The following is a 22,145-nucleotide window of genomic DNA, read 5'->3' on the forward strand; positions in this document are numbered from 1 at the left end:
AAACTTTATTGTCATTCTAACAGTACATCAGCTCTGCAGGGCAGAATGAGACAGCGTTTCCCAGGAGCAGTGCAATCATAACATAACAAATGCAACACGAAATAATAAACATAACAATAAATAGTAAAACACAACAGCCACATGTCAGTTAAAATCAAGTTATAAGTGTCCAGAGCAAGTTAAAAGTGTCCAAAGCAGAATCAGGTAGAGCAGCTATTTAGCAGTTTGACTGCAGCTATTGAGCTACCAGCAGTGAATTGAAAAAAAACAGACCATGTTGATTAATACTGTCTGGCATGTGAGTGCAAAAAAAGGTGTGAAAGTTACATGTGATTCAAAGGAAGCATTATAGATACGTTGTAAACATAGAATTGTCCTTTGATCTTTAGTCTATAAAATGCTACGTAATGGTGGGACAAACATACCTCTTCCTCCAAAAGGATCTCAATATGATGCCTGCCGCTCATTTTTGTTGAATAAACCACTTCTACATCCATTAGTTTCAATCTGTCTCCAATGACTTTGTTCACACTACAACACAGCATAGATGCCTATGCTTGTTGCATGTCTGTAGGAGCACTTTCTACACTAAATTTAATAACTTCATTGAGAACGATGCAGCTACCACTTGCACTTCACAAAGAAATCTTTTGGTGCAAGTTGGAGATGAATTACTGCAAAAAAAAAGTTAGTGTGTTCCCTGCATCTTTGTAAGGTGTTCATGAAAATACCTGTTGTGGAGGAGGACTCAGTCTGTTCTGTGGTAGATCTGAGATGTGGGGAATTAAATACTGCAATGGTGGTGTGTACAGGATATGTGAGGAAGGAGAAGAGATGGTATAGGAATGAATAGAAGCAGGAGAGAGGGACCTAGAGGGTTGCAAGCTGGGTGATATAAGAGGGTTTCGACAATTTAACTCCAGTAAAACTTATACACTGTAATGGGACAATAAGGAAGTAAATTCCTGGATCTGGTGACCTGTGTCCTAGGGTTTTGAAGCAATGCTTAGAAAGATTGCCCTTTACTATCCAGAAGTTACTGGAAGACTAAACATAAATTCAGAGTTGAAAGTGAATTCGTTGAATCAGTGGTGCAAAGGGACATGGCAGTCCTTGAGGCAGGTTCCCTGAAGGCTAACTTGCACATTGTGTCAGTGGTTAGGAAGGCAAATATGATGATGGTATTGATTTTGAGAAGACTAGAATATAAAAGTAAGGATGTAATGTTGGGGCTTTATAAGGCATTGGTCAGACTATATTTGCTGCATTTTTTGGGCTTTATATCCGAGGAAGGATGTGCTGGCATTGAAGAGGATACATGGGAGATTTATTAGAATGACCCTGAGAATGAAAGGCTTTACTTATGTGGAGCGTTTGATGGCTCTGGGCTTACTTACAGGAGTTTAGAGGAATTGAGGGGGGGGTTGGAATCTTATTGGATATTGGAATTTACTGAATATTGAAGAGCCTTGATAGAGTGAATATAGAGAGGACGAGGGGTAGCACCTCTGGTGGGGGAACATGTCGTGTCCTTTTCAAGGCCGTTAGCCTACCTTTGGTCCCCACCTGGAACTCGGCTCTCACCTGTGGCTCCCCGTAACTTTTTGCATGCGACAGCAGCCACACCCCAGGCAACGGCTTCGACAAGCCGGCTAAACCAGGCAAGAGAAGCCGATGGGTCTCAAACCCTCAGTGAGATAGGGAGTTGTCTATCCTAGCATGTGAAGACAGACTCTGGCGGATCGAGCAGACGAGACCAGTGGAAGGTCCAATGGTCAAGAAGGCGGTCTCTGCAAGCGTCATGGAACGGGTAGAGCACGACAAGATACAGAAGACGCCCTTGTCATCCACTACGCCTAGTCCCAACTCCAGTCATCTCAACTCTTGTCTTTCCACTGGATCCAAATGGGAATTGGGAAGAGAAAGTGAGGCTGACGCTATGCAACTCTCCCTCACTTAAATCCAAATCATGCGCTAGTCTCGACACCCTCATCATCATAATAGTGTCGAGGTCTTCAACGACACAATGGACGAACAGCATAGAGAGGATGTTCCTAAAAGTGGGAGAGTCAAGGACAAGGGGGCGCAGCCACAGAATAGAACAGAGCTGAGGAGGAATTTTTTTAGACAAGTCTTGGTGAATCTGTAGCATTCGTTCCCTAAGAAGGCTGCGCAGGCTAACTCATTGGGTATATTTAAAGTGGTTAATAGGTTCTTGATTAGTAAGGGTGTCAAATGTTATGGGAAGAATGCAAGAAAATGGGGTTGAGAGGTAAAATAAATCAGTCATAATGAAATGGCAGAGCAGAGTCAATGGGTCAAGTGGCCCAATCCTGTTCCAGTGTTTATACTCTAATGTCTAGTGTTGTAACTGCAGGTCTAAAATGAACAAGGATCTCAAACAAATCAACTTTGTGTAAGTGGGTGGTGGAGAAGCAAGTGGGAACGTGAGAGGAATAGGATCAACTTAGAAGATCAAGCAGCATCTGTGGGGGAAGGGAATTATCGCCCGTTTGAAACCTTGTATCAAAACTTGACCACTGCTGGTCCATGTGCTGAAGGATACAGTATGGCGTGAGCGGGTACCTCACACTGAAATACTTGTAATGACCAACTGCAGAAGTATTGAAGCCATGATCACCCAGCGTCAGCTGCAGTGGCTGAGACACGTGATAAGTATGCCCCCATGCCGGCTGCCCCACAGGGTGTTATACGGCCAGCTACATCATGGTCGGCGTTCGGCTAGAGGGCCGAAGAAGCGCTATAAAGATCAGATGACGAATGCTTTAAGGAAGTGCAAGATCAGACCCGAGGACCTGGAGGAGGTTGCTGCTGACCGTGCCACTTGGCGACAGCTGTGTAGGGATGGGGTTTGTATTCTGGAGATGGAAAGAACAACCAGAAGACAGCAGAAGAGAGCCAGGAGAAATGCAGTCATGGTTGCCACCACTATCACCACCACTACTACATAAACATGTCCCACCTGCAATAGAGCTTGTGGGTCCAGGATAGGACTGTATGGTCATCAAAGATCTCACTGTTAAAGGAGTGGACGTCATCATCGGATTTCGATGGACAATCGAAGAAGATCTCCTTGCTGCATAACTCTATTATTTCTTCCGCCTGACAAGCAAAAGTTTCCTTTATTTGGGTGAGGGGAGATATCACCTATCCATCCCTTCAGCCAATCCACCTGATAGCAAATATGCCCCGAAGTTGCCGCAATGCTCAAAGCATCAGGTCCCATTCAGGACAGTCACAAACAGTCACTTCAAAACCCCACCAGTGACAGGGAAACAAATGACATGACATTATAACTAGTAAATGGACTCCAAGTGTAGAAAATGGTTTTTCTTTGCATGCAACATATTGTGCCATCCAAACTACCAGACCCAAATGACACTATCCTACATTTCTACTTGCATTAGTATTTCTTGGCCCAGATTTTACATACAATTGTTGCTCATGGATATTTGGCACCATAGATGGAATTAGAAATATTTTACATATTCCTTTCTTTATTTCCATGTTTGGTGGTCTGTGCTGGCTGAAAAATCACTTGATTTGGTTCCTTTTGACTCCTTGTCTAAACATCACTTTTCTTTCTTTTATTATCTTTAAAATCTGCTCAGCGCCAATGTTCGTGTTAACAAATTTATTATTCTTTCTACACATATTTCCCTCTCTCAGACACTTTTGACGCTATTATTTGAAGTATCTCCTGTGACCAGCAGTCCCAGAGATGAGCAACAAACAGTCTAGTGGAGAAACGCAACAGGTCAAACAGCATCTGTGGGAGGAAAGAAATTGTCAAGGCTTTGGGTCAAAACCAAAGGTCAAAATGGTGACAATTCCTTTCTTCCCTCAGATCCTGCTTTACCCATTGCATTCCTCCAGCATCTGATTTCTCTCATGTCTCTTAAGGTTCCCAAAGGTGAATTTTTCAGGAAGATGCAATGGGCTCGGTCCTAAATTTATTGCAGCATTTTTCACCCGTTGAAAGAAAATCCTGACAAATTACAGGATTTTAATCACGAAATTGTAACCATAAAGTTACAACTATTGAACTTAGACAGAAATAATAGGGTAGTAATTCTTCAGCATCAGTTTCATATGGCTATATATAAGGTGGGCTGAATTTCTTCCGCATACGTCAATAATTAATCTGTGGAGTTTGACTTTCAATGGAAATAAATTTCAGACTTTTATAGAAATGGCTTGAGGTAAGTATCTTACTGGAAAGGTCCTCTGGAGCCTGGTCATACAGGTTAAGACTGGAGATCATGGAATCACTGTTAGCTCCTGAGAACATCAGGAGACTGTTGGCAGCTTCTTCACAAGTGAAGGAGAAATTTCCGCTCTAGAGTGTTGTGCATATTTATCAGGGTTATTCAAGACTGGAGTTTGGGCATCAAGCAAATGAAGGGATCTGGAAATAAGCTTACAGAGTGAAATTGAGGTGGAACATCATCTGTGATCTTATAAAGCCCATGCAAAGTCTAATCCTTTAACTTTTGCTTACATTCTTATTACTCCTGCTCCTTCTGATATAACTTTATATAAAACAAGCACAATGGCTTTCCATTCCTACCCGCAGGAGACCGGGGAGTGGTGGCTTACAGTAAATAACCAACTTTTATCCAAAGCATTCAGGAGTTATATGTACCCGCATATGACTCATTTTCCATAAGGGACTGAATGCCACGAAGCATCCTTTCAATATTTATTTTTGGAAGTTGCTTGGTTAACAGAAAGCAAGTGGGAAAATATACAAAAAGATTGAAGTTAGTTTTGCATATTTTATACCTTGCTTTATAGCTATAAAATGATAAATGCTTAGTAATTGCAATAAGATAAAAGAGCTTAAGATAATCAAAATGTGAACTCTGTTGCTTATGCAAACTGCAAAATGAGTTTGTTTGGCTCTCAACATTGTATGTATTTTTGTATTTATTATTACCCTGTATGCTGTTTACTCTTTGAGCTTAATGCAAACAAGGAATTTCATCGCACCCTGGTGTATTAAGCAATAAACTAACCTATTTCTGTATCTATCTATGTGCACTCCTTCTGGGATATGGTTCCAATGAAACTAATGTAACCAAATTTTGGAAACAAAGTTCAAAGTAAAATGTTGCTATATTGCATATTTAGCATATGAAAATAAAGGATGGCTGAGGATCTGGATGGAGTGGGTGTGGAGAGAATGTGGCCTGTCAAGGAAGAATCAGAACTAAAGGTCAACGTTTAAGAATAGTGGTCACCCATTTAAGAAAGAGATGTGGGGACTTTTCTTCTCTCAGGGGATCAGGAGTCTTTAGAACTACTTTTTTCTTAAAAGGTGGTGAAAAAAAAGTTTCTTCCAATATTTCTAAGGCAGGGATAGACAACTTCTTGATGGAACGGCAGAGAGTTGGGAAGAGGTGAAAGGTCACTGTAGATATACAGGAATGCAACACTGAAGCTCCAAGCAGAACAGCCGTTATCTTATTGAATGGAAAAGCAAGCTTGAGGGTCCTATTTAGTTTCCTTAATTATATAATTTTTAAGATATTCTATTCTAGCTGAAAATAAGGCTGAATATTTTTGGTTTAGATCAATTTATTGTGTTGAAGGTATTTAACTGAGCACTTCAGGAAGTGAAATGCTTAAGCAGTTCCATATGAAGAGGAGAAACAGAAAGAAGAGGTCTAGTATTCACATCAGTGTTTTCCATAATGTCAGGAAGTTCTTTGGTGCTCTCTAGTAAAGAAGTAGAATTTGGTATTGTTAAAGTGGATGAAACTCAGAAGCTAATTGGAATGTAGCAATGTCCCCTCAAAAAAATCAATGAAGAGCAGATAGTCAGTTTTAATGAGATTGAGAGCTGTACATTTGTTCACTTGTCCAACCCACCAGCAAGGAGGAGGCAACAGTGTAGAAACTGTGCTTTACAGTATTAGTCCAGTGTGTCCATGGACTAGCATGTAAAGACTGTCACCTTAGATCTTCTATCCGTTATCTGAAAATGCAACTAAAAAAATCAAGAAAGATCTGTAGGATAGGTATATCGAAAACTCTGGAAAATAATGTGAATTTCTGGTGGTCTTAATAACTCACAGAAGTTTTATGAATTTTGTGTATATTTTATGATAATTAAAAATATAATAGATTATTGATCTTTTTATTTAATTCTGTTTCCAAATCATTGCTCCTTCCAGTTGACACTGGATGCAGGAATGAAAAATAAGCATTGATCAATGAAAGTCACTTCTTGTAACTGCATCTAACAGATAAATATTAATGTAGACCTCGTGCAAGTATTTACTTGAACAAGTATTTATAATATTCTTCTTAGAAATATATATTTTCAAATTCAAAAATATTATTTCTGAGAGCTAAAAGATTGCCTTATAAAATAATCCATTATGTTATTCCCCAAATGACTTTCCTACCATCAAAAGCCAGTATATAGCCTTCAAAATTCTACACATTCTCTGTTTCCAAACCTAAGGGTATGGTTTGTGATATGGATGCTAATCTTCTTCCTGTCATGGGTGACACTTGTTAGTTGCATCACAATAATTTTCTTCTTTGGAGCAATTCTAAAAAATATTGAACCTTAGTTAGAATATGTTTGAACACATTTGAATTAAGTCTTGAAAAGGTTTAAAGTACATGATCCAAGTATGAATGCAGCATACAACCCTGAGATCTGTCTTCCCCACAAACAGCCTCGCAGGGCCTTTATCTATTGTATCATAGCTCATGGCACGTGGCCAAGTGGTTAAGGCATTTGTCTAGTAATCTGAAGGTCGCTAGTTTGAACCTTGGCTGAGGTAGCGTGTGTGTTCTTGAGCAAGGCACTTAACCACACATTGCTCTGGGACGACACCGGTGCCAAGCTGTATGGGTCCTAATGCCACACACATCAGAGTTGCTGGTGAACGCAGCAGGCCAGGCAGCATCTCTAGGAAGAGGTACAGTCGACGTTTCAGGCCGTGACCCTTCATCAGGACTAACTGAAGGAAGAGCTAGTAAGAGATTTGAAAGCGGGAGGGGGAGAGGGAGATCCAAAATGATAGAAAAAGACAGGAGGGGGAGGGATGGAGCCAAGAGCTGGACAGGTGATTGGCAAAAGGGATATGAGAGGATCATGGGACAGGAGGTCCGGGGAGAAGGAAAAGGGGGAGGGGGGAACCCAGAGGATGGGCAAGGGGTATAGTCAGAGGGACAGAGGGAGAAAAAGGAGAGTGAGAGAAAGAATATGTGTATAAAAATAAATAATGGATGGGGTACAAGGGGGAGGTGGGGCACTAGCAGAAGTTAGAGAAGTCAATGTTCATGCCATCAGGTTGGAGGCTACCTAGACGGAATATAAGGTGTTGTTCCTCCAACCTGAGTGTGGCTTCATCTTTGCAGTAGAGGAGGCCGTGGATAGACATATCAGAATGGGAATCGGATGTGGAATTAAAATGTATGGCCACATGTGTCTATCCACAGCCTCCTCTACTGTAAAGATGAAGCCACACTCAGGTTGGAGGAACAACACCTTATATTCCGTCTAGGTAGCCTCCAACCTGATGGAATGAACATTGACCTCTCTAACTTCTGCTAGTGTCCCACCTCCCCCTCGTACCCCATTCGTTATTTATATACACACGTTCTTCCTCTCACTCTCCTTTTTCTCCCTCTGTCCCTCTGACTATACTCCTTGCCCATCCTCTGGGTTTCCTCCCCTCCCCCTTTTCCTTCTCCCTGGGCCTCCTGTCCCATGATCCTCTCGTATCTCTTTGCCAATCACCTGTCCAGCTCTTGGCTCCATCCCTCCCCCTCCTGCCTTCTCCTATCATTTTGGATCTCCCCCTCCCCCTCCCACTTTCAAATCTCTTACTAGTTCTTCCTTCAGTTAGTCCTGATGAAGGGTCTCGGCCTGAAACGTTGACTGTCCCTCTTCCTAGAGATGCTGCCTGGCCTGCTGCGTTCACCAGCAACTTTGATGTGTGTTGCTTGAATTTCCAGCATCTGCAGAATTCCTCGTGTTTGGGTCCTAATGCCCTTCCCTTGGACAACATCGGTGGGGTAGAGAGGGGAGACTTGCAGCATGGGCAACTGCAGGTCTTCCATGCAACCTTGCCCAGGCCTGCGCCCTGGAAACCTTCCAAGGCGCAAATCCATGGTCTCATGAGACTAACGGATGCTTATAACATAGCTCATGGAGTTCATATTTGTCAGTGAATTCTTACTCTACAGATTTAAGTTGTCTGTCCAAATGTACATTGCAAGAATTTAACTTTCCTTCCCCCCAGGAGCTCTCCACAATTAGGTGAAATAAATCACAAAGAGCTGGAAATACTCAACAGGTAAGACAGCATCTGTGAAGTGTGAAAGAGATCGATGCATCAAGTCAATGACCTTTGATCGGAACAGGGACAAGTTAGAGATAAAGTTAGTTGGGTACGAAATGACCTTATCAAAAGTCATTTCTAGCCCTTCACCATTACAAGCAAATTTCCACTTAATGAGATATCTTTTTATAATCATCTCACAAAAGGTAGTTTCACTTTCTTTGTATTTTGTTAGCACAAGAGAAAGTGTTTGAGATAGGATTGGTGATGACATATCCTCTTCGCTGACGATCAACACTGGCGCACCTCAGGGGTGTGTGCTTAGCCCACTGCTCTACTCTCTGTATACCCATGACTGTGTGGCTAGACATAGCTCAAATACCATCTACAAATTTGCTGATGATACAACCATTGTTGGTAGAATCTCAGGTGGTAACAAAAGGTCATACAGGAGTGAGATATGCCAACTAGTGGAATTGGAATGGTGCCACAGCAACAACCTGGCACTCAAAATCTGTAAGACAAAAGAGCTGATTGTGGACTTCAGGAGGGGTAAGATGAAGGAAAACATACCAATGCTCATAGAGGGATCAGAAGTGGAGAGAATGAGCAGCTTCAAGTTCCTGGGTGTCAAGATCTTGGAGGATCTAACCTGGTACCAACATATTGATGTAGTCATAAAGAAGGCAAGACAGAGACTATACTTTATTAGGAGTTTGAAGAGATTTGGAATGTCAACAAATACGCTCAAAAACTTCTATAGTTGCACCGTGGAGAGCATTCTGACAGTCTGCATCACTGTCTGGTATGGAGGGGCTACTGCACAGGACTGAAAGAAGCTGCAGAAGGTTGTAAATCTAGTCAGCTCCATCTTGGGCATTAGCCTACAAAATACCTAGGACATCTTTAGGGAGCGGTGTCTCAGAAAGGCAGCATCCATTATCAAAGATATCCAGCACCCAGGGCATGCCCTTTTCTCACTGTTACCATCAGGTAGGAGATACAGAAGCCTGAAGGCACAGACTCAGCGATTCAGGAGCAGCTTCTTCCCCTCTGCCATCCAATTCCTAAATGGACTTGGATGCTTTGGACACTACCTCACTTTTTTAAATATACAGTGTTTCTGTTTTTGCACATATTTTAATAATTTTTATTTATTTTTATTATTCTATATTTTTTTCCTCTCTCTCTCTCTCTCTGCTGGATTATGTATTACATTGAACTGCTGCGGCTAACTTGAATTTCACGTTACATGCCAGTGATAATAAACCTGATTCTGATTCTGATTCTAAATTAACATTATCTAAAAGACACTAGGACAGGTACATAAATAGGAAAGGTTTAGAGCAGGGTTTCCCAGCCTGGGGTCCATGGACCCCTTGCTTAATGGTGTTGGTCCATAGCATAAGAAAGGTTGGGAATCCCTGGTTTAGAGGGATGCAGGCCAAATGCGACTACCTTAGATAGGAATCATTGTCAGTGATGGTTGAGATAAATGATTACGACTATTACCAGAGTTGCAAGAAAAAATACACTCAAAACACATTGATTGTTGAGTTAAAGAACTGTCCTTCCATATACTCCAGTATTAAGAGTAATATTTCCAGTGTGTTTCATGTCTTATTTTTTTTCTATTTCAATAGCTAACTCTCAATGCTTAAGGTAGTTTGACCAAAAACAGTAATTGTTACTTTGCTCCAATATTGTAGAATTTTACAGCATGATACATATGGTGGTTGTCCATTGTATCCAACAATGATAGGACACCTGTGAAAGAGAGTTTTTAAAAGTGAGAAAGTCATTGCACTGGGGCAGTCCTACTCTCTCAACCTCACAAGTCCAGATCTTGTGGTACAAATAAGTATTACAAACTGGGGTCTCCCTTGGTTGCAGTGGATGACTATGACATCTTCTAAGCCTTGTCATGCCCTTTGCTTTCTACAGAGCATTACAGTACTGCCTTCCTAGCCATTGGCTCTCAATGTGGATCTCATCCCCCTATTCCACCAGAGCTGACTTCACATGCTAGGACAAGCATGTCTCTATCTCACCAGGGTGTGAGGCCGGCGACTGCCCTCATCTGGCTTATCCCACCTGTGGAAGGGGTGAATGATACATGCCAGAATGATATTTTACATCTGAATAAAATCACCAGACTTCTTTAATTAAATAGGATTACCTACTAACAAATTGGAAAAATCTATCTTTTTCCAATGAACCTTCAATGTGCCAAATTTAGATAATTCTGAATACTCACCAATATAGAACTCACTTCCAAGTTATGAATATTTCTCCTTACAGAGGTCTAATAGCTAAATGTTCACCAGTTTATTTAGCATGTAAGCTTTTCACTTCAACATGTATCCAATGCAGTCAAATATTATTGTCAAATATTCTACCTCACTTGAAGACTCCAGACATTCCTTTTGATATCCCCACCTACTTTTTTTATTACTTGAATTATGTGCCATGTGTTAGTCAATACAAATATTATGTATTTAATTACACTACACTACAACATCAATAGTATTTTTATATCCCTACCTTGAGATGACCTATCATACAAAGTCAATAGAATAAAATAACTAAGAGGCAAGTAAACAGAATAAAACTGAGTCCATATCCGAATAACAGGGGACTTCATTACTTTTGATTATCTTTATGGTAACTATTGTTGTAGAAACACCTGCTTTGGATAAATATGCTATTGGATATACATGTCAGAAGTAATGGTCCTAAACTCAGGAATATGATGAAACATTACCTGAAGCATGAAATAATCTTAATTCTGTTTTGCCTCTAATCTGCTCCGATAGATATTAGAGGTGATGTTTAACACTGGCAAGACCAAATTTTTGTATTTTGTAGCCAGGAGATGAAGTTTGGTAGAATGGGACCTTATAGGAAAGAAAACATTATTTCTGAAGCATTTTATTCATTAGAACTCAATTTGTATTTCAAATGTATTTGTATTCTGAAAAATATATTGGTTTGTCCAAAATGAAACAATTGGTCTAATTTTGTTTAACTCCATGAAATTATTGATTGTTGTCTAAGGCAGGAAAACCCTAGAGGATGAACTGTTTCTAATTTTGAATAAATTTTGACCATCTAGCATACTGTAAAACAGATGTGATCAGTTCTGACATATAGTCTACATCTTATCTGAGATTTATTTCCTTTACAGAGACTAATATTCCATAACAAAAAAAATCAAATGCTGGAAATTTGGAGTAAAATGTATGGTCAATCATGAATCACAGACACCAACTCTTCCTTTATCTCCTGACTCCCTGCATGGTGCCAGTATCTCTGTTCTCCCATTAAGAATCAACTTTGTTTGCTTAATTATTTACACAAATTGCAAGTTGTTATTCAGGTAAACTACCTGCAAGATATCCTTTACCCAATAATTTTTAAAAATATATTCGATTTGTAGTATCTCACAAAGGCAAATCTACAATAGCAAGTGAAAACTAGAAAACCAATCCTCTTATTCCTTAAAAGCAACCTCAATTGGCAGCACGGTAGCGCAGTTGTTAGCACAACATTTTATAGTACTAATGACCAAGGTTCAATTCCTGCATAGTGACCAAGGTCCAATTCCTGCCACTGTCTGTGAGGAGTTTGTACACTCTCCTCATGATTGTATGGGTTTCCTCCAGGTGCTCCAGTTTCCTCCCACAGTTCAAAGACTGTGGTTAATTGGTCATTATAAATGGTCCCATCGTTAGGCTGGGTTTGAATCGGGGTTTGCTGGGTGGCGTGGCTTGAAAGGTCAGAAGGGCTTACTCCACGCTGTACCTCAATAAATAAATAAATGTTATTGCAGAAGCAGGCAAAATTAAACTACTCTATATATTGAAATATTACCTCAAGACATTCAAAGTCAAAGCTGAGTTTATTTCATGTGTATATTTACACATGTGCTCGGATGCAGTGTAAAACATATTGTACTCACAGCAGCATCACAGACACATTGCATCATTGAAGCAACATTCACAAGAAAAACAAATTGAACACAAGAAACAACACAAATAGAACAAAAGGAAGTCCATTTTAGTGCATAGTGAACAAAGTGGTCACAGTGTTGCTAAATTCTAGTGATTAGGGTTGATTCTCAGTTGGATCAAGAACTGAGTGGTTGAAGAGAAGTACCTGTTCTTGAATCAAGTGGTGTGGGTCTTCAGTCTTTCGTACCTCCTGCCTGATCAAGGTCAAGTTCATGTATTTCTGTCATTCAACCATACACATGAATACAGACAAACAAAACAGTGTTTCTCTGGGGCCAAGGTGCAAAGAACAGTAGCAACAGTCACACATAGTACATATAGCACATATAATTATGATAGCAGAAAATCTTACTAAAAGTATATGAAAAAAAATAGCCCAGGTCCCCGAGTGTCATAGCATGTAGATTGATGATACAGTTCATGAAAATTGGCTAGGAGCCATGTTTCCTCATAGCCATAGACAATGCAATCTAGCTTGTCTTCCACTGAGTGAACACTGGAGGGCAGCACTGATGAGAGGGCCAGCCCTCTCACAGCTAGTTCCAGCATCTTCTTTCTCGGCGGCTGTGACAAGAAACTCCAATGCGTGAATGAATAAGCAACACCTACAGGAACTCAGCAAGTCAGGCAGCATCTATGGAATGAATAAACATTTGTGTTTTAAGCCAAGTGTCCTGAGGAAGGCATTCAGCCTGAAACATCGACTGCTTATTCAATGCAAAGATACTGCCTGCCCTTCTGAGTTCCTCCAGCATTGTATGTGTGTTGCTTTGAACTACCCGCACCTGCAGACTTTCTGGTGTCTATCAACGAATGAATGAGGCTTGGTTGACGCATCTTTCCCGTCCTCTATCTTGCCAAAGGACCAGTGAATCGGACTTGCAGTGTCAAACTTGGTCTTGCGATCACAACACAAATATCCAAGACAATCCCCGCACTGTCCACTGGATCACGCACACCCTGATGCCTTCTCCCCTAGATGGCAGAAGCAGGTTGCAGCATGGTGCATAGCAAATCCAGCTCCATTGCTATCCAGAAACTCAGTAGTGAGGTAGACCTGCCATTCTTCATGTTCTGGATGTTGACCTGGACAAGGATAGCATGCCACTTTCAATGATGGATTTTGCTGTCCATTACAGCTATTCCTTTTAGAACAATCCAGAATAATGAGATGAATTAAGTCAAAGGGATTTCTTCATCCAAACCAGTTTGATCATTTTGTGCATGGAAAACACACATATGTAACTAAACAACCAAGTTGCTATGAGATCAGAATGTCAGAATGTTCACTCAATTTCCTCACCTCCAGACCCCCAGTCAGTTTGGATTGGCAACAACACCTCCTCCATGATCTCCATCAGCACAGGTGCACCACAAGACTGTGTGCTTAGCCCCCTGCTCAACTCACTTTAAAATTTATGACTCTGGCCAAGCTCAGCTCTAATGCTGTATTCAAGTTTGCTGATGACACCACTGCCGTAGGCCAAATCAAAGGTGGTGACAAATCAGCATGTAGGAGGGAGATTGAAAATCTGTTTGAGTGGTGCCACAACAACAACCTCGTACTCAATATCAGCAAGACCAAGAGCTGATTATTGACTTCAAGAGGAGGAAACCAGAGGTCCATTAGCAAGTCCTCATCAACGTATCACAGATGGAAAGGGCCGGCAACTTTAAATTCCTAGCTGCTATCATTTCAGAAAAACTGTCCCAGGCCTTGTGCATAGGTGCCATTCGAAAGAAAGTATGCCAGCACCTCTACTTCCTTGAAAGTTTGTGATGATTTGGCATGACAGCTAAAACTTTGAAACACTTCTATAGATATGTGGTGGGGAGTATATTGACCAGCTGCCTCACAGCCCGGTATGGAAAATCCTAAAAAAAGTAGTGGATATGGCCCAGTCAATCACAGGTAAAGCCCTCCCCACCATTAAGCCCATCTACATGGAGCGTAGTCGCAGGAAAGCAGCATCCATTATCAAGGACCTCCACCACCCAGGTCATGCTTTCTACTCGCTGCAGCCATCAGGAAGAAAGTACAGAAGCCTCAGGACTCACACCATAGGTTCAGGAACAGTTATTACCCCTCAACCATCAGGTTCTTGAACCAAAGGGGATAAATTCACTTGTTTTCATTTGCCCGATCATTGAAATGTTCCAGCAGTCTAAGGAGACACTTTCAAGGACTCTTCAACTCATGTTCTCAATATTTATTACTAATTTATTTATTAATTATTATTATTACTTTTATTCTTTCCTTTTGTATTTGCAGTTTAGTATCTTTTGCACACTGGTTGTATGCCCAGTTGTTATGGCCTTTCATTGATTCTATTATGGTTACTAGATTTATAGAGTATGCTTACAAGAAAATAAATCTCAGGGTTATATATGGTGACATATACAGTATGTACTTTGATTATAAATTTGCTTTGAACTTTGAACGTTCGAACTCATTGTTGACTCCGAACACATATCGCTCAATCCATGCTTTGTGCATCCTCCTGTACACGGAATTACACCTGTTTGAGCTCAAAGTATCACAATCTCAGGCACCCATCATCCCCTTCTCTAAATCCCTATATTCTCTCATTTATTTTCTGGACTTTGTGTTAAAAGAACCTGGGTTTCATCAAGTTGCTTTCTTGTAAACTATGAATTCATCAGTTTCTGGATATAATATAGTTTCCATTTTGCAATTTCTGCCAAATTAACAAAACACAAAGAATGCTCATAGGATTACTCATCTGGAACCAATTTCACTCCATAGGACCATAAGACATAGGAGAAGAAGTACGCTATTTGGCCCAGCAATTCTGCTCTGTCATTCCAACAATGACTAATTTATTATCCCTCTTAACCCTATTCTCCTGCCTTCTCTCCATAAGCTTTGACTGTGTTGTAGCGTGGATGAAATTACTGGAGAGACAGAGTTACTGGTAGATACAAAGCAGCTTCTTTATTCGACACAACAAGGTACAGCAGGCATCTTACAGACGGAAACGCTTTTGGTAGAAAGGTCTGCTAGCCCAATGTGGGCTCGATATTTATGTGCTAAACACAAAGGCAATCGATACTTAAAAAGTTATAGACAATGCATAGAGAATGCTTCCTTTTGAAGCAACATACAAAACATCACACCTTCTGACTTCATCCTTTCCTTCCGACGCCAACATGTCTCGGTTGGAACTCACAGCCTTTAGGAGTGCAAGTCAAATCCACAATACATTTATTTGGTATTTTATGTGCTAACATAGAGGACAATTAATATTATAAAGTATAGATAATACTGTCTTCGAAACTACCTGTAAACTTCACACTTCCATCCGCAGCATCTGGCTGGTATCCCAATATGCACAACTTTTAGGAAATGCATCATTGTGAAATCAATCCACAGTACTATGTCAAACAGAAGACTGGTGGCCAGAGTCATTTAAGTGTAAATGAATCACCTACCCAAAAAACTCACTCTAACAGACAGCCTTACTAATCAAGAAGCTATCTATCTCGGCTTTAAATACACCCAATGACTTGGTCTCCACTGATGTCTGTAGCAATGAATTCCACAGATTTACCACCCTCTAGCTAAATAAATCCCTCTTCATCTGTGTTCTAAATGGACATCCCTGTATTCTGAGGCTGTGCCCTCTGGTCCTTGGCTTCCCCACTATAGAAATCATCCTCTCTACATCTGTATTTGATAGATTTCGGTGAGATTCCCCCCCCCCACCGCCCCTTATTGTTCTAAACTCTAGTGAGTACAGGCCCAGAACCATCAAATGCTTCTCATGCATTAACTCTTACATTCTCAGAATCATTCTCCTGAACTTCCTCTGAAATCTCTTCAATGCCAACACATCCTTTCTTAGATGAGGGGCCCAATATTGCTCACAATGCTGCAAGTGCAGTCTGACCACTACCTTATAAAGACTCAGTCAGAAGTAAATTACAAGCAATAGCTATTTGCTGATGTGTAAGGTTCATTGAGGACTGGAAACATCTTTTATTATGCCTGAGCCTCACCTTTATATTTTTTTTCATAGTGTGAAGTTCTCAATTCTCAAATAACCTCTTGTTTCCAATTAACTCGGTAAATTTGTGTTCCATGCAATGATCTGGTGGGAATGCGGACTGGAGGTGTGGGATGGGTGGAGATTTCAGGGCAATAGCTTTCCTGGAGAAGATGAGCATACAGAAGGAATGTCGGGTTGGAGAAGAGAAATTACAGCATCGGCAAGCATTATTCAAGATGATGGAAAAGAGCGAAGGATCTCACTGGAAGTAGCAGACTGAACACTCTTGATCGTCAAAAAAGCCTGTGAGTTTCTCACCCATTGTAGGTATGGTGCACCTTCAGCAGGCAATGTTTAGAACTATGTAACTGACCCTCAGTTGAATCTTCTGCATTGTTTGTTTTGTGGATAAGTATTGAAGAGTGGTTTTTACCATGCCATTAATTAAGCAGCAAAATCTGGACCATTCTTTACATCTACTTTTAACAGAGGCATTGTAGTAGATTGTTTGATATTGAGGCTGGATGCCATTCAGTTCTGAGTGACTAGGTTGTCTTTAGGTTGATCAGAAGGTCTTGGATCTAATTGAAGTTTTAGATTCCTCGTATTGGTATTGATAATGGTTTATGATTGTCACTTGTACCAAGATACAGTGAAAAGCTTTTCTTGCATACTGTTCGTACATATCAAATCATTACAGAGTGCATTAAGGTAGAACAATGTAAAACAATTCCAATGCAGAATAAAGTGTAACAGCTATCGGGGAACGTTACAGCTACAGAGGGTATAATGCTTCTGGGGCACTGATATCAGTTCTAGAGATGGTATGGATTGTGCAAATCAAATAGGTTATACTTCTGTGGAGCTTGGACCAAAAGGATTGGTGTTCTTTATGTGAGTTTTTAAACTAACTGCACAAGAACATATCCAATGTAGAGTGAAAAAATAATGCACAAAGGATTGGGGATTGGGACAGATAGCTTTAGTGCAAGAAATAGCATGATTTCAAGAGGACCAGCCCAACAGACAAAGAAGAAAAAGTCCACAATAGATTTATAGTGTATGTATGAAAATATACATAGGATATTAAACAATGTTAGAAAGTTATAAGTGCAACTAATCACATAGGATTGTGATGTTGCACCAATAACAAAGACCTAGGTGAAAAAGAGCTCAATTTTATACTAAGTATTCTCAGATACAAAGAATACCAGGAGTCTGTAGAGCATTGCCAGATACGGGGTGGAGGGCTACTCACTGTGCAGAAAATATTCTCTCCTTGGCGTTACAGGGGCTGCAAAGAAACGAGGCATCAGACCCATCACAGAGGCTGTTTCCAGATGGCCATGGATTCAATGTGTGATCCGTGGACCAATGCAGCTGGAACACAAACAGCCTGGTTGGATTGCCTGGCCAAGAGTGTCTGATGTTGAAATACCCAAAACACCTGGTGACCCCAGGTTACATCAGTGATACTGTGTCCTAGCACATCCCAGGATGTATCTCAGCATCGTTAGGGAAGAATGGAGATGGAACAGCAGTATATGTGAAAGAGAATAGAGAGTGTTGGAGAGAGGTGCTCTAGACCTGTCAAAAACAAGCTTTCCAATAATTTTCTTATTATTGATGCCTCGCTCAACAGGACAGACAAACAACCAATGCGAAAAACACATAATAATAAAAGACATAATAATAAATAAATAAGCAATGAATAGCGAACATAAGATGAAGACTCCTTGAAAGTGAGTCCATAGGTTGTGGGAACAATTCATTGACAGAGCAAGTGAACCATTCAAGAGCCTGATAGTTGAGAGGTAATAAGTGTTCCTGAACCTGGTAGCATGGGTACAGAGGCTCCTGTACCTTCTTCCTGATGGTAGCAATGAGAGATGCTGCTCTCCTGCAAAAGTGCTCCATGTAGATGTGCTCAATGGTGGTAAGGGCTTTACTCATGACGGACTGGGCCATATCCACCATTTTTTGTAGGATTGTCCATTCTAGGACGTTGATGTTTCCATTCTAGCCCGCAATGCAGCCAGTCGATATACTCTCCTCTCACATCTATAGAAGTTCCTTAGAGTTCTTTGAAGATTCAGCATGGCATCTAAAACATTGACAAAGGAAGTAGAGGTGGCGCCATGCTTTCTTTGTAATTGCACATACATGCTGGGCCCAGGGCAGATCTTCCGAAGTGATAACACCAGGGAATTTAAAATTGCTGACTATCTCCACCTCTAGTCCCCCAGTGAGAGTTTTATCTACATTTATTGATTTTTTATTTTTGTTTTAAGTGGTTAAGCTGGTTGCTGTGATGTGTCCAGTGTGGTAGTGTAGTGGATGGTGCTTGTCACTCTCACTTTCAGCTTCCACTGCTGGCTAGCAGTCTTCCAAAAAGGAAAGCTACATGTGTAAGTCTTTCCTTGCCAGTACACAGTTTCTTCAACAGCAAGCCTCATGTAGTGCCACCTTGCTGGTGACACACGGAAACTGTACTCCTTTCCGACTACAGAGGAAGGGGAGGAGGTCTGGCCCCTGCATACGTAGCATGCAGGCTCACTGGTGTGTAGACTAGATTCCCAGCACTGGGTAAATATGTGGGCAGCCCCAGGAGAGACGAAGGCTACGGGAGTAAACCCGGACAGCATATCCAGAGTGGAGCCCCTAAGGCAGCTGGATGTCGTTGAACATTTCTCCGGCAGCTCCTGCTGCCAAAGCTAGTGCCAAATGTATTGCTTCATAAGCTTTTCTTTGGAATACACTGATGAGGCCGAGAGGGGGTTCTTGACGACTGGGCATCTCAGGATCTTCATACCTTCTGCCCAGGCTTGTGATGATGATGATCATCACCCATTGACCTTCAAGACAGATGAGTGCCAACCAACCAACCATTTTATTATTATTATTATTATTATTATTATTATTATTGGTACTGTTTTTTCTTTCTTTTTGTATTTGTACAATTTGTTGTCTTTTACACACTGTGTCCGCCCTGTTGGTTTTGCCTTTCATCGATTGATTCTAGTAGGGTTATTCGACTTATTGAGTATGCCCACAAGAAAATGAATCACAGAGTTGTATTTGGTGACATGTATGTACATTGATTATATATTTACTTTGAAATTTGAGGACTGATTTGATTTCCTCCTCGTGAAGTCAATAATCAGCTCCTTGGTCTTGTTGACATCGAATGTGAAGTGGCTGTTGTGGCATCACCCAGACAGATTTTCAGATCTGAAAAGAAAGAGTTTCCTGAAACCGGAGAACTTCCTACTGAATCTAAAAGCAGGCAACATGTGCAGGTGGAAGACGGAAGGTTGTTCCTCGGTTTTATGTTGCCTTTTCTCCAGCGCAACAAGTTGACAAATTGACATTGATAAAAAGGTGATTCATTAGCTTGGTTAATTAGGAATAAACAATAACTCTTGATTTTTCCAGCGCCTTCCACAGTGGTAGAGGTAGATATACTTGCAGTGTTTAAAAGACCCTTGGACAGGTATATGGAGAGGAAAGTTTAGAGGGATATGAGGCAAATGGAACCTGCTCAGAAGGACACATGGAGAAGATGGGATGAAGGGCCTGTTCCCGTGTTGGAAAAGCCATTGATGACTATGACTATGACACTGCATGAATGAATACAAAAGAATCCCAATATAAAATCATAAAACAGATCAGTTCATCAATATCACACCACTCACCAAGAATCCGCATAATATATCATGTGAAAACAAAGTTTTGGTCATTTTGACTCTTTTGCCAAAAATCCACCTCATCAGTGGAAATAAAACATGCAATCTTCCTGTAAAATTCATGGAGCTCAATGGAACGAATTTGGAAGGCAAAAGGACAATGTATCATAAACACTAGAAAGTCTCCAGATGCTGGAAATCCAAAGCAACACACACAATGCTGGAGGATGCTGCAGGTCAGGCAGCATCAATGGAAATGAATGGATAGAACCAGATTCAGAATCAGGTTTAATATCTTCGGCATACGTTATGAAATCTGTTAACTCAGCGGCAGCAGTACAATGCAATACATGATCATATAAAGGAAAAACAAATAAGTAAATCAATTACAGTAAATAAGTATATGCCTATTAACTACGCGTATTAATTAAAAATATTGCAAAAGCAGATATAATAAAAAACGTAAGGTGTGCATGGTTTCAATATCTATTTAGGAATCATGGCAGCGAGGAAGAAGCTGTTCCTGAATCGCCGAGTGTACGCCTTTAGGCTTCTGTACCTGCGTCCTGACGGTAGCAATGAGAAAAAGGCATGTCATAGGTGATAGTTGAGATTTTGGGCCCATACCCTTCTTCAAGATTGATAAGAGAGTTCTGTGTGTTTCGCCAAATGAGTCCTGAAGAAGGGTCCCGGCCTGAAACATCGACTGGCCATTCATTTCCCTAGATGCTAGCTGACCTGCTGTGTTCCTCCATCACTTTATATGTGCTGCTCAGGACAATGTGTTGACTGTTGCCAATGGTACATTTAGTGGTGCTGCCTTCAGATGAACTCTGAATGGAAAAAAAGTAGTTTCAGTCCAGCGACTGCCACTTTGCCTTAGGCATTAGTAAATGAAGGTGATAAGTAACCACACACATTTCAAGCTTTCCTTGTCTGTGTGCTCCGAAGGGATGTTTGCACACACTTACCTGTGTGTTTAGATATCAGAGTATCCGCTCCAAAACAAATAGCATTTTTATGACTTTTGTCACATTATTGCAATTGTTCATGCAGTCGCCATGGAGTCTCTGGGCCTGCCGGATATGAACAGCCTGTAGAGCCATTTGAGAAACAAGGTACCAGGGAAAGATAGGAAATCTTAGCAAGCACAGCCCACAGAGTAACCAGGGAGGCTGAAGAAGATGGAAATTCAGTCATGATTATTGTGCACAGTGAAAACAGTCAATCTAAAAACAAACAGGGACTTGGCAAAGTAATATTACTTCAAAGGATTATAATAATTACAGTTCAAACTGTCTATTCCTTCTTAACTCTGCATTAAATAGAGTTCACTAATAATGGAATTATATGTTTTATTAGAGGTATTAACATTACTGTCAGTTTTTAACATAGATTTTATGCTTGAACCCCATTTTTTACTAATCAGAAGCTGATATAAGTCCTTAGTGCAAGGGTTTATTTTTGTTGAAGGTGGAGTTTATTTCCATCTTCATTTACTGTTGCTGTCCCCAGATCTGTAAAACTAAGAGGCTAAGTACTCTGCTGAAACATTAGCTGAGGTAATATAATCACGAGAAAATCTGCAGAAACTGGAAGTACAAAGCAAAATGCTGAAGGAACTCACCAGGTCAGGTAGCATTTATGGAAAAGAGTAAACAGTCGACATTTCAGGCCGAGACCCTTCGTTAGGACTGAGAAGGAAGGGGGAAGATGCCAGAATAAAAAGGTGGGGGGAGGGGAAAGAGGTAGCTGGAAGGTGATAGGTGAAGCCAGGTGGGTGGGAAAGGTCAAGGGCTGGAGAAGAAAGAATCTGATTGGAAGGAGAGTGGACAATAGGAGAAAGGGAAGGAGGAGGCGAACCAGGGGGAAGTGATAAGCAGATAAGAAGAAATGAAAGGTCAGAATGGGGAATAGAGGAAGGGGGTGGAGAAATATGTTCTCCGAGAAATTTGTTCACTGGATGGAGAAATCGATAGTCATGCCATCATGTTAGAGGGTACCCAGACAGAATAGTAGGTATTGCTCCTCCACCCTGAGGGTGGCCTCATCTTGGCACAATAGGAGGCCAGGGATTGACACATCAGAACAGGAATGAAAATCAGAATT

The 22,145-nt window shown here is 40.9% G+C and overlaps 1 long non-coding RNA gene across 1 annotated transcript; it reads right to left on the reverse strand.

The window, feature by feature from the left end:
* Positions 1-20,596: 20,596 nt before the first annotated feature.
* LOC140197346 (uncharacterized) lies at positions 20,597-21,731 on the reverse strand. The gene is made up of 3 exons (XR_011885922.1): positions 21,664-21,731; positions 21,008-21,211; positions 20,597-20,869 (listed from the first exon to the last, which is right to left on the reverse strand). It is a non-coding gene; the product is annotated as an uncharacterized lncRNA (long non-coding RNA).
* Between the last annotated feature and the right edge of the window lie 414 nt (positions 21,732-22,145).

This window comes from Mobula birostris, chromosome 5, assembly GCF_030028105.1.
Source record: "Mobula birostris isolate sMobBir1 chromosome 5, sMobBir1.hap1, whole genome shotgun sequence".
Classification (NCBI taxonomy): domain Eukaryota; kingdom Metazoa; phylum Chordata; class Chondrichthyes; order Myliobatiformes; family Myliobatidae; genus Mobula; species Mobula birostris.